Source organism: Solanum dulcamara, chromosome 10 (assembly GCF_947179165.1).
Source record: "Solanum dulcamara chromosome 10, daSolDulc1.2, whole genome shotgun sequence".
NCBI classification, from domain to species: domain Eukaryota; kingdom Viridiplantae; phylum Streptophyta; class Magnoliopsida; order Solanales; family Solanaceae; genus Solanum; species Solanum dulcamara.
In genome coordinates, this window is record NC_077246.1 from 8,369,029 (window position 1) to 8,379,931 (window position 10,903).

Below are 10,903 nucleotides of genomic sequence, written 5' to 3' on the forward strand. Positions count from 1 at the left end.
CGATTATGATGGTAATTATGTGTGTCGATTGGGATTAATGTTGTTCATTAATGATGAATGATCGTGGATAGTATTTATAGCGTCTCATGATAATGTTTTTTTTTTTATTATTTAGTAATAGATAGTATGTTTACCGTCACGGAGATTTTGTAGGGACTAATTTAATTTTATAAATATTTCTCAAATTTAATTTAATAGACTTAATTGAAGAAAGAAACATAATTTATCATATTTTTCTTATATATAGGAAAAATGCCATATCAAAAAGGTTTTCCATTTACTCATTTATTAGAAGCTATATATCGTAGAATATGTAATTTTTTAGTTAATAGTTGTAGATTATGAAATATTATTTCTCTAGTATTTATGTAACTTTAAGACCCTATTTGTTCCCATTTACATTAGGATGTTGTCTGTAAATTTAAATACAAAATTATTAAAATAATTTGTTTTTCAACATTTTGTATATGCTCAATTTATTGATTCACAAACATAATAAATGTATGATTGAAATAAAAAATAATTAAATAATAGAAAAAATATAGATTTAATAAAATAAAATTATTATTTGATAAGAAAAAAAATATTTATATTTGCTAATGATGATGGAGATGATTTGTAGTGATGGTGGTAATTGTTAGTGCTAGTGGCTAATAATTGTAACGGTGATATAGTTATGATGGAAGAGGTGGCTGGTGTTATAGTGATTGGTGTGGTGATGGTGAACTTTGTTGATGTTAGTAATGGGCGGTGTTGATGGTGGTGGCTTAAGAAGTGTGGTGGTTGTCGATGTGTTGGTAGTAGTTGGCAACAGTGCTAGTTATTATGGTGAAAGTGTAGAGTTGGTTGCAAAGATTTACTGTAGTAGTGATAGTGATTGATAGTGGTGAGGGAGATAGCAGCGACAATGACGCTCAAAGTGATGACAGTGAATATAATTATAATGATGGAGATGGTAAGTCATGTGGTAGTGGTTGATATAGATGGTGGTTGTGACACCATAGGTGGTTGGTGGCGATAGTAGTGACTGGTGTGGTTGGTGATGGTAATAGTTGTTGACAATGACGATGGTGATTGTGATGACAAAGGTAGTTAGTGATTGAGCTGCTAATTGACGATAATAATGATGGTTTATAATGACGATGGTGATTGTGATGACAAATGTGATTAGTGGTGGTGATAATTGTGGATAGAATGGTGATGTCACATATCTATACAAAAATCCTTTTTAAAGATATTAACCCTTTGTTTAAGATCTTGATAATTGAGACCCATTTTAAATAAAATAAATATTTAAATTTTAGTGTAAAGAAATACACTTAATAACTTGAACCATTTATATTAAAATCTCCATTAAGTAGAAACAAATCAGGCGTTAGTATGGACGAATTGGACATATTATATTTTCATGGATAAAAACACTCCTAAGGATTAGATATGTCCAAGTCTATTTCTATTTTATAAAGAAAATTTTACCTAAGTAAACATAACTACTATATATAAATAGCCTATTGATACCTTCAAAATTTACGATCATCACAATTATATGAGAATGTATTACTAGATGGCGGCAACTTCTATAGGCATTTGGGAGGCAATGAATGTATTAATGCATTCTTCTTCTTCTTCTTCCGCCTCTTCCTCGTCATCTTTCTTCTTTTCTTCCTCCTCCTCTTCTTCCTCTTCCTTCTGCCTCCTCCTCTTCTTCCTTCTCCTCCTCCTCTTCTTCTTCCTCTTTGTCCTCTTCCACTTCTCTTCCTCTTCCTCTTTTTCCTCTTTGTCTTCCTCTTCTTCGTGTTTTCTTCATCTTCTTCTTCCATATAGTAAGAACCTTGTTTTGATGGACTTATTTTAAGTATCTTATAAGTTGAAAGTTGTTTATAAGTTAAAAATAAATAAATAGGTGTAGTTCAACTTATTTTTTTTTACTTATAACCTATTTTGTAAAATTTCTTTTTTTATGTCGTGCTTTGTAAAATTTCCTTTTTTTTATTAATGGAGAAATTTTACCTTATATGGCAACCTAAATGAGCTCACATCGCATAAATAACCCCAATATTCTTCTAAAAAGAAAGATTTGATTTGTACTTTGCAAACCCTAATATTACATAAAATAGTTGCCTACTCATTCTTGTCTATTCTAAGAGCATATTTAGATTGATTTAGTTTTAGGTGTTTTTAAGTTAAAGTAGTTTTAAGTATTTTTGTAGTGTTTGGATAATATTAAAAAAATACTTTTAAGCACTCGTTTTAAAATTAAAATAACAAAAATAAATCAATAGTCATAAATTAAAAATTCTAAATTATTACTTTTAACTTAAAAGTCATACGTTATAAACTAATTCAAACAGACTCTAAATACGAAATCAGATGCTTCCTCAGTTCATGAGCACTTGCCTCCTTACTCTTCCCTCTCATTACTCGACTACCTCTAGACATAATATACACAAATGTATAATTAGTATACTATATGTAAAATATTTATATAACTATTATACTCTCCAAATATATAATATATTTATACAATAAATATACAACAAATTGAATTAACAAATTTAATGTACTCTGGATACAGATCATGTATATTCATTCACGTATTGAAAGAGTAGAGAGTAAAAGAATTGTGCATTATACATATCAAAATATATTCTAATATATACTTCATGATATTCTTATATTATATGTATCTACCATTTATATATATTGTATCTTATATTAACTCACAACTAATATATTATATATAGATAATATTATTCAACTATAGTATATTCGTAATATACTATGTGATCTTTTCTATGTCAAATTTTCAAATCTTTTGAAGTTTTTGTCTTTAACAAAAGTGACGAGTTTGAATATAATTACTAAAGTTATCATCTTTTCATTCATTATTGCGTATTTTTGGGGGTTATTAATAGATATCCCTATTTTAATGGAATTTGGTGGATTTGCTATAAAATGTAAGGTTATTTTTGCCACTTTTTGATATCTTAAATTAATTACTTGCTAAAGTTTTGTAACGTTACATTTCTAATGTTGCTAGGTATGGAATTGAGGATTGGGCCTAAGTGCTAATTAATCAACTAAAATCACTACTTGACAAAAAAATTTAACAGAAAAAAATTAAAAGTAAAAATGTCTCTATTAATAATTTGCTCTAAAAATATCTCTACAGCCTTTTCAAGAAAAGCACCCTTGACAAGCACATAGCTCAAGCACACATGTCATTTTGAAAATGAGTTCTCCCTTTTTCATAAAAGATCTTTTATGTAAATTTAAATTGAAAATTTGAATTTTTTAGCAACTTCGATTAATTAGTTGATGAGTGATTTTAAATAATTAATTTAATTAATGAGCTAAAGTATTAATTTATTTAAGACCCTATACCACTTAATCCATATATTAGAATAAATTACTGGGTAATATCTTTATCACACACAAATAACTTGCGGCGGAAACTGTAATACGAGAGAAGTGAATTGGCGTCGCCAAACAAATTTGATAAAAATTGCATCAGGAAAAAGCCTTAATCACTCTTATATCTTGGTGTTCGTGAATATATGTAGGGATATATTATTATTATTATTATTATTATTATTATTATTATTATTATTATTATTATTATTATTATTATTATTATTATTATTATTATTATTACTATTATATTGTTGAGTAGTGAAAGAAAAAGGACAAGACAATGCATATTAGAGGTCGTTTGGATTGACTTATAAGTTGTTTATAAGCTGTTTTCAGCTTTTTTTGAGTGTTTGACTGGCCAACTTAAAGTCATTTTGTGTTTAAAATAAGCCCCAATAAATAGTTGAGTTTATTTGGATGAACTTATTTTAAGCAATTTATAAGTTGAAAACAGCTTATAAGTCAAAAAAAAAAATTGGCCTGCACCTACTCTTTTTTTTAAAACTTATAAGCAGTTTTCAACTTATAAACTGCTTAAAAATAAATCAATCCAAACAGGCTATTAGTATTATAATAATATTTGAAAGGGGATTCGCTCAATTGGAGATGGGATTAGTTTTGGTCTTTTAGACCAATTATGAGTAGTAATTAATGGCAGCCAGTGAGTAGGTAATGATTAGCAATTACTGAGTAATGATTAAAAAGATATGAAGGATTTACCAATCGTTTTTCTCGAGTTTAAGTTATTGGTCTTGTAACTTCACCATAGATTTGATCTATTGGCTACCGTATAAAAAGTCTAGTGTTAATAATATTGGTATATATATATATATATAATTAAATGATAGATGTATTATATTATATGAACACCATTACATTTATGTAATTTAGAGAGATAGAGACTTAATCCTAGTCATGATAATTTAATTGACATCAAGATTGGAAATTTCATTATAGATTTGGGTGAGTCTTTTGATCTAAGTTAGACATATAGTAATATGAGTATTGTTAGTTTTAGAATCTTATTTTTATTATTTACTTGATTAGATTGCATTGATCTGGAAGCCCAACGAAAGGGAAAGGCTCGTGGAGTGATTGTTCGATTATTTGAGGCAAGTGAACTTCTAAAACTCTGTAAATCTTTAGAATCCTCAAATTTCCTTTCTTGTATGCGTTGGGGAGTAATGGGAATGAGGTGATGGATTATGTATTCGTATAAGCTGATCATAATAAATGAACGGGGTTAATAAAAATATAATGTGTTGCTATGATAGTGATTGAAAAGTGTGAAATGCTTGATATTAACATTGATGTGAATCTTATGATATGCCTTGATAGTCTCATTGTGATTGTGAATTGCTGGAGTTTGTCATTTCCTCATTATTGTGTGAATATTTCGAGTTGTATTTTGTTCTTGGACACTGTGATGAGATAAAGAGTGTGATGCCGAGGTCATTACCGGCGAGAGTGTGATGCTGAGGTCATTTACGATGAGAGTGTGACGTCAAGGTCATTGTCGGCGAGTGTGTGATGCCGAGGTCATTTCCGACAAGAGTGTGATGCAGAGATCATTTCCAGTGAGAGTGTGATGCCAAGGTCTTTTACGGCGAGAGTGATGCTAAGGTCATTGCCGGCGAGAATGATGTTGAGGTCATTGCCGGCGAGAGTGTGATGCCGAGGTCATTTTTGGTGAATGTGACTGATGCTTGATTATTAATTGTGAATGAGCATCCTCGCATACTTATTTGTGGTGTATTGACTATTGTGGTTGATTCGTATGATACTTGTGATTTCTGTCTTGTGATGACTTAACTATAATTGTGGAACATATTTAAATTGTGTATTGTGAAATCTAGGTTGGGCTGATTTCTGTGCAGGTTGTAGTTATAGAGGTTTAATTGGGAGGAAAGAAGTTCTTGTATTCTTTAGATTTGCTTAGTTTTGTTAGTTGACTTACTGGGTACAGTGTTGGTTGGTACTTACTTCTTGCTTCTACACTTGTGTAGGTTCTGAGCCCGGACACTGAGTTTGAGATATCCATTATCCTCCGAGGCTTCGAGGTGACTTAGAGGTAGCTGATTGACGTCTGTACTTATCTTCGAGAGATTATGAAGATTGTTAGGAAACTCTTTTTCATTTATTTTTTCTGATCGTGCGTGGTTACTTTGCTAGTACTACGTTGTTGCGTGTTCTTTTGACAGATGGAAAGGACTAGAGCTACTGTTGCTGATGGTAGAGGGGAGGCAACTACCAAGACAGTTGTTGAGGCCCTAACTAGGGGTAGAGGTAGAGCAAGAGGTAGAGTCGTGTCCGAGGAGCAGCACCAGCTAGAGCCAGTGCCAGAAAGGCTTCTCTAGAGCCACATTTGTAGGTTAGAGAGGACCAGGTCCCTCCTGGGCATGCAGATGCCTCGCTTCAAGATACTTTGATGAGAGTGTTGGGGGTACTAGAGGGTCTTTTTCAAGGTGAAGCAGGCAGACCATAGGGTTATCAGGCGAGAGTAGAGGCACAACCTCCAGGTCAGCATTAGGGTCCGGTTATTCATGATCAGATTGGTTAGCCACCATTAGTTCCCATACCAGCTGTGGATGCACAGGTTGCCCTAAATATGGTCATGACTATTGCAGATCAATAGTGCTATGAGAGGTTTCAGAAGATGAAACCACCCTAGTTTCAGGGTGGTAGGAGCGAGGACGCTCACGAGTTCTTGACACTGTGTCATGAGATGTTGGAGGCTGTGAGTATGGATGATACCCAAGGCATTCAATTTATTGCACTTTAGCTCCGTGGGTCGGCCAGAGAGTGGTGGAGGATGCTTATAAGGTCCAAACCAGTTGGATCATCTCTAGTGGAGTAGGGTGTTTTTGTTAGGGCGTTTGAGGATCACTTTATCCCGTGGAGCGTATACGAGGAGAGCAAGTTGAGATTTGAGAGCTTAACTCAGGGTGGTAAGTGTGTTGTTGAGTATGAGGCACGATTCTGTCAGTTATCGAGGCATGCTATGGCATTGATCTTAGATGAGGCGGAAAGAGTCCATAGATTTATAAATGGGTTGACATTCTCTGTTCGATCTTATGTGTTCAGATTGGCCGTGAGAGGGCCTCCTTCCAGTCCATAGAGAGCACCACTAAGGAGGCAGAATTGATGGTTTGAGAGGAGTTTAGGGACCCCATGAGGGCCGGTAATTCCAGTTAGTTTTCTGGTGCTTCATTTGGAGGTAGAGGTTCACACAGAAGTAGTGGTTCTTCCCAGCGTCATGGGCCCGTGCATGCATCCAAGCCAGCAGATGATAGTGGGCAGATGTCCCGTGGTTCTCACAGTTCTGGCCGAGATGGCTATAGTGGTTCATCTAGTACACAACAACAGTCCTTCACATCGAGGTCTTGTTTTAGGTGTGGGGATCCTGGACACATGGTACGACAATGCCCCTCCATACCAATTCAAGACCCCATCGTACTTATTCAGCTGCTCCGGATAGAGATATGGTGCCTCCGGCTAGGGTCGGGGAGAGATCAGACAAGTAAAGGTGGTAGAGCTTCTGGTAGTAGTGCTATTGTTTAGCGTGGAGGTAGAGGAGTTGTTCAAACTGAAAGTGGTAGAGGTGCCCAATTTTATGCTTTTCCAGGGATGCCCGAGGCTGAGGCTTCAGATATTGTCATTACAGGTATCGTCCCTGTCTGTCATCGACCTGCGTTAGTGTTATTTGATTCAGGGTCTACCTTCTCTTATGTGTCTACTTATTTTGCTTCTGGGTTTGACTTGATGTGTGGTCGTATGCCTCCATATGCCTCCAAACAGAGATATTGATTTTTCTATTGATTTAGAGCCGGGCATTAAGCCCATTTCTATTGCTCTGTATCGTATGGCTCTGACAAAGTTAAAGGAGTTAAAAGAGCAATTACAGGATTTGTTGAGCAAAGGGTTCAATCACCCTAGTATGTCGCCTTGGGGTGCACCATTTCTATTCATAAAAAATAAAGATGGGTCTATGAGGATGTGTATCGATTATAGGCAGTTGAATAAGGTGACTATAAAGAACAAGTATCCCCTTCCCCGCATTGATGATTTGTTTGATCAGCTTCAGGGAGTAGCGCTGTTTTCTAAGATAGACTTGAGGTTTGTTTATGATCTGCTAAAGATTAGGGCATTTGATATCCCTAAGACAACTTTTAGGACTCATCATGGCTACTATGAGTTCTTCGTGATGTCCTTTTGGTTGACTAACGCTCCTACAACATTTATGGAGTTGATGAACGACGTGTTTTGCCCATACATGAATTTCTTTGTGATAGTATTCATTGATGACATCTTGGTATATTTCAAGACTGAGGGGGATTATGTTCGTCACTTGAGGATAGTGTTACAGAGATTAAGGGAGGAGAAATTGTATACGAAGTTCTCCAAGTGTGATGCCGAGGTCATTTTCGGCGAGAATGTGATGCTGAGGTTATTTCCGATAAGAGTGTGATGTCAAAGTCTTTTCCAGCGAGAGTGTGATGTCGAGATCATTGCCGGCGAGAGTGTGATGCCGAGGTCATTTCCGACGAGAGTGTGATGCCGAGGTCATTTTTGGTGAATGTGACTGATGCTTGATTATTGATTGTGAACGAGCATCCTTGCATACTTATTTGTGGTGTATTGACTCTTGTGGTTGATTCGTGTGATATTTGTGATTTCTGTCTTGTGATGACTTAACTGTGATTGTGGAACATATTTAAACTGTGTATTGTGAAATCTTGATTGGGCTGATTATATTTTTTGTGCAGGTTATAGTTATGGAGGTCCGGTTGGGAGGAAAGGAGTTTCTGTATTCTTTAGATTTGCTTAGTTTTGTTAGTTGACTTGCTGGATACCGTGTTGGTTGGTACTCACTCCTTGCTTCTATTCTTGTGTAGGTTCTGAGCTCGGACTTTGAGTTAGAGATATCCATTATCCTTCGAGGCTTCGAGGTGACTCAGAGAGGGAGTTTATTAACGCTCGATGATCTCTCTTGTCCCTTTTTACTTTATGTTTTGTTCTATTTGAGATACAAAGACATTTGAGACTTGTATTATCTTTCATTTCACATTTATTAGTAGCTTGTACACGTGATAATCAGATTTTGGGTGTTATTTGAGATTATTTAAGACTTTCGCTTTTGTTTATTTGATATACATAGTATTTCCACAGTATCTCCTATAATTATTGGTTTCCGGCCGATTTGACTTTGCATGTTCATTGTTCCCCTATTGGATTATTAGTCCTAGGATGCGTCTTTTTCATTCAATAAGATGTGGAATTAGCCATTTCACTCATTACTCTTTGGTGATGAATTGACATAAATATATAAAATTCTTAAAGGATGTTTTGTGCTTGTTTTACACATTGGATTATCTATACATTCAATATGCTCCTCTAAATTTTTTAGCGTTTACTTATATTTTTTCCGTTTTATTTTACTTGGTTCATATTAACTTGATATAATTCTCAAAAAAACTTTTTTTAGATATGTATTTTATTTTTTTGGTTTATTTTTACTTGTCCACTTTAAATTTAACATATTGTATAAAAAATTATAATTAATATAAGTATTTTACTATAATATTCATATTAATCGATATACAACCTCAGGTCAATATCTTGTTGCAATGTTATGTACATGTTCCCAGTGTTCAGATTAAAACTTGTTTTTTCATTTTTTTGGTGCGTGGATTTTCTTGAAAATATTGTTCCCAAGTTGAATTGTTTAATTGAGTACCAACTTTCTTTTTTTTAGTCAATTCAAAAAAGTATGACACAAGGAGTTCACAAAGGACCAAAGGTATTTCAAGGATAATTTTGAAACATACCAAAATCTTGTCATATTTCTTAAATTACGTGTTCAATTAAATTACATAACATAAATTGGGATAAATAGAGTAAATATTACTCTCTCACTTCTTTTTTTAGTTATCATATTGCATTTTTTGAAAATCAATTTAACTAATTAAATTATTAATTTGATATTTTAAAATAAAAAATTAGATGTCCATAAACTATACATAAAGTATTATAAATTATATTTTTTTCATATCAATATAATGAAAAAGATAAAACTTAAAATGTTAGTCAAAATTCATATCGTTTGACTCTCAAAAATGGAAATTATGACAACTAAAACTGACGTAACAGGAAGTTAAGAATTATATGTGTAAAGCCACGTCATAGGGTGGGACCCAATAGAAGCCTGGGAAACACATGGCCACCTTGTTGCCAAATCAGCAAAGTCCCTTTTGTTATCTACTTGTCAGTTGCATGGCCATGTGCGTGGGTGAACTTCTTTAAGGTTCCTCTGTGCATATTTGTTTTGTTTACGAAAATTTTCATAAATAGCTAACTAATAAAACATAATAGATTTTGCTTAGCTATAGTTTACTATCTACTTTTTATAGCTATATTTCTATTTGTTATGTCAATTTTTGTTTGCATATTTTGTTGGAATTTAATAAGTTATACAAACTGGTCTTCAATTTAATTAATGAAAATAGAATATAATTTTGGTTATTAAAATGAAAAATAGTCCAATAAATAACGCTTATTGTATCTCATTATAATTTCGTACTATATATGACTTGTATTTGTATAGATTGATTATTTGAATTTTTGATTACTATAGTTAATGAATTTTTATAGATTGATTACATAATTTGTATATGTATCAAAAAACTTTTTTTATTTGTATTTGTATCAATTGACTACTAAAATTACTGGATATGTATAGATTGATTATATAATTTGTATATGTATCGAAAACTTGTTTGCATTGCATTTGTATAAATTGACTATTCGAGTTATGATGGTTTGTATAATTGATTCATAATATGTGGATGCGTATCGATTGAATACATGATTTGTGTATGTATTTCAGTATTTGTATATATGAAGACCAATTATCATTTTTGGTTTTAATTTGTTTTTTGTTCCTTTTAAATTGTATACAGAAATGTTTGTCATGGTTGTTTGACTATAAATTCAACTCCTTAAATAAATATCATTAACATGTATAGTTGCATAATTATTCAACAATAGGAGTTGCTATACAAATATTTGTATATATGTACAATTGATTGAAACATACATACAGATAAACTATACAAATACTAAAATTATGCAAATAATATCTAGATTGTAGAATTATTGGTAATATACAAATATTAACCTTAAACATCCACATGTGGGTTAAAAATTATGTAAATATACAAATCAAACTGCCGACAATTACATTCATAGCAATAAACACGGATACAAACAAATTCAAAGAGTCATATACAATAAAATATCGAATTTATTGATACAAATACATATCACAAATATATATATATATATATATATATATATATACAAATACCTTAAATTTATAGATTTATACTCTTTTGGATCTAATTTCTTCAATAACTCATAGCAAGAAATAACTTTTTCACAAATACCATAAATTTATAGATTTATACTCTTCATTGAATCTAATTGCTTC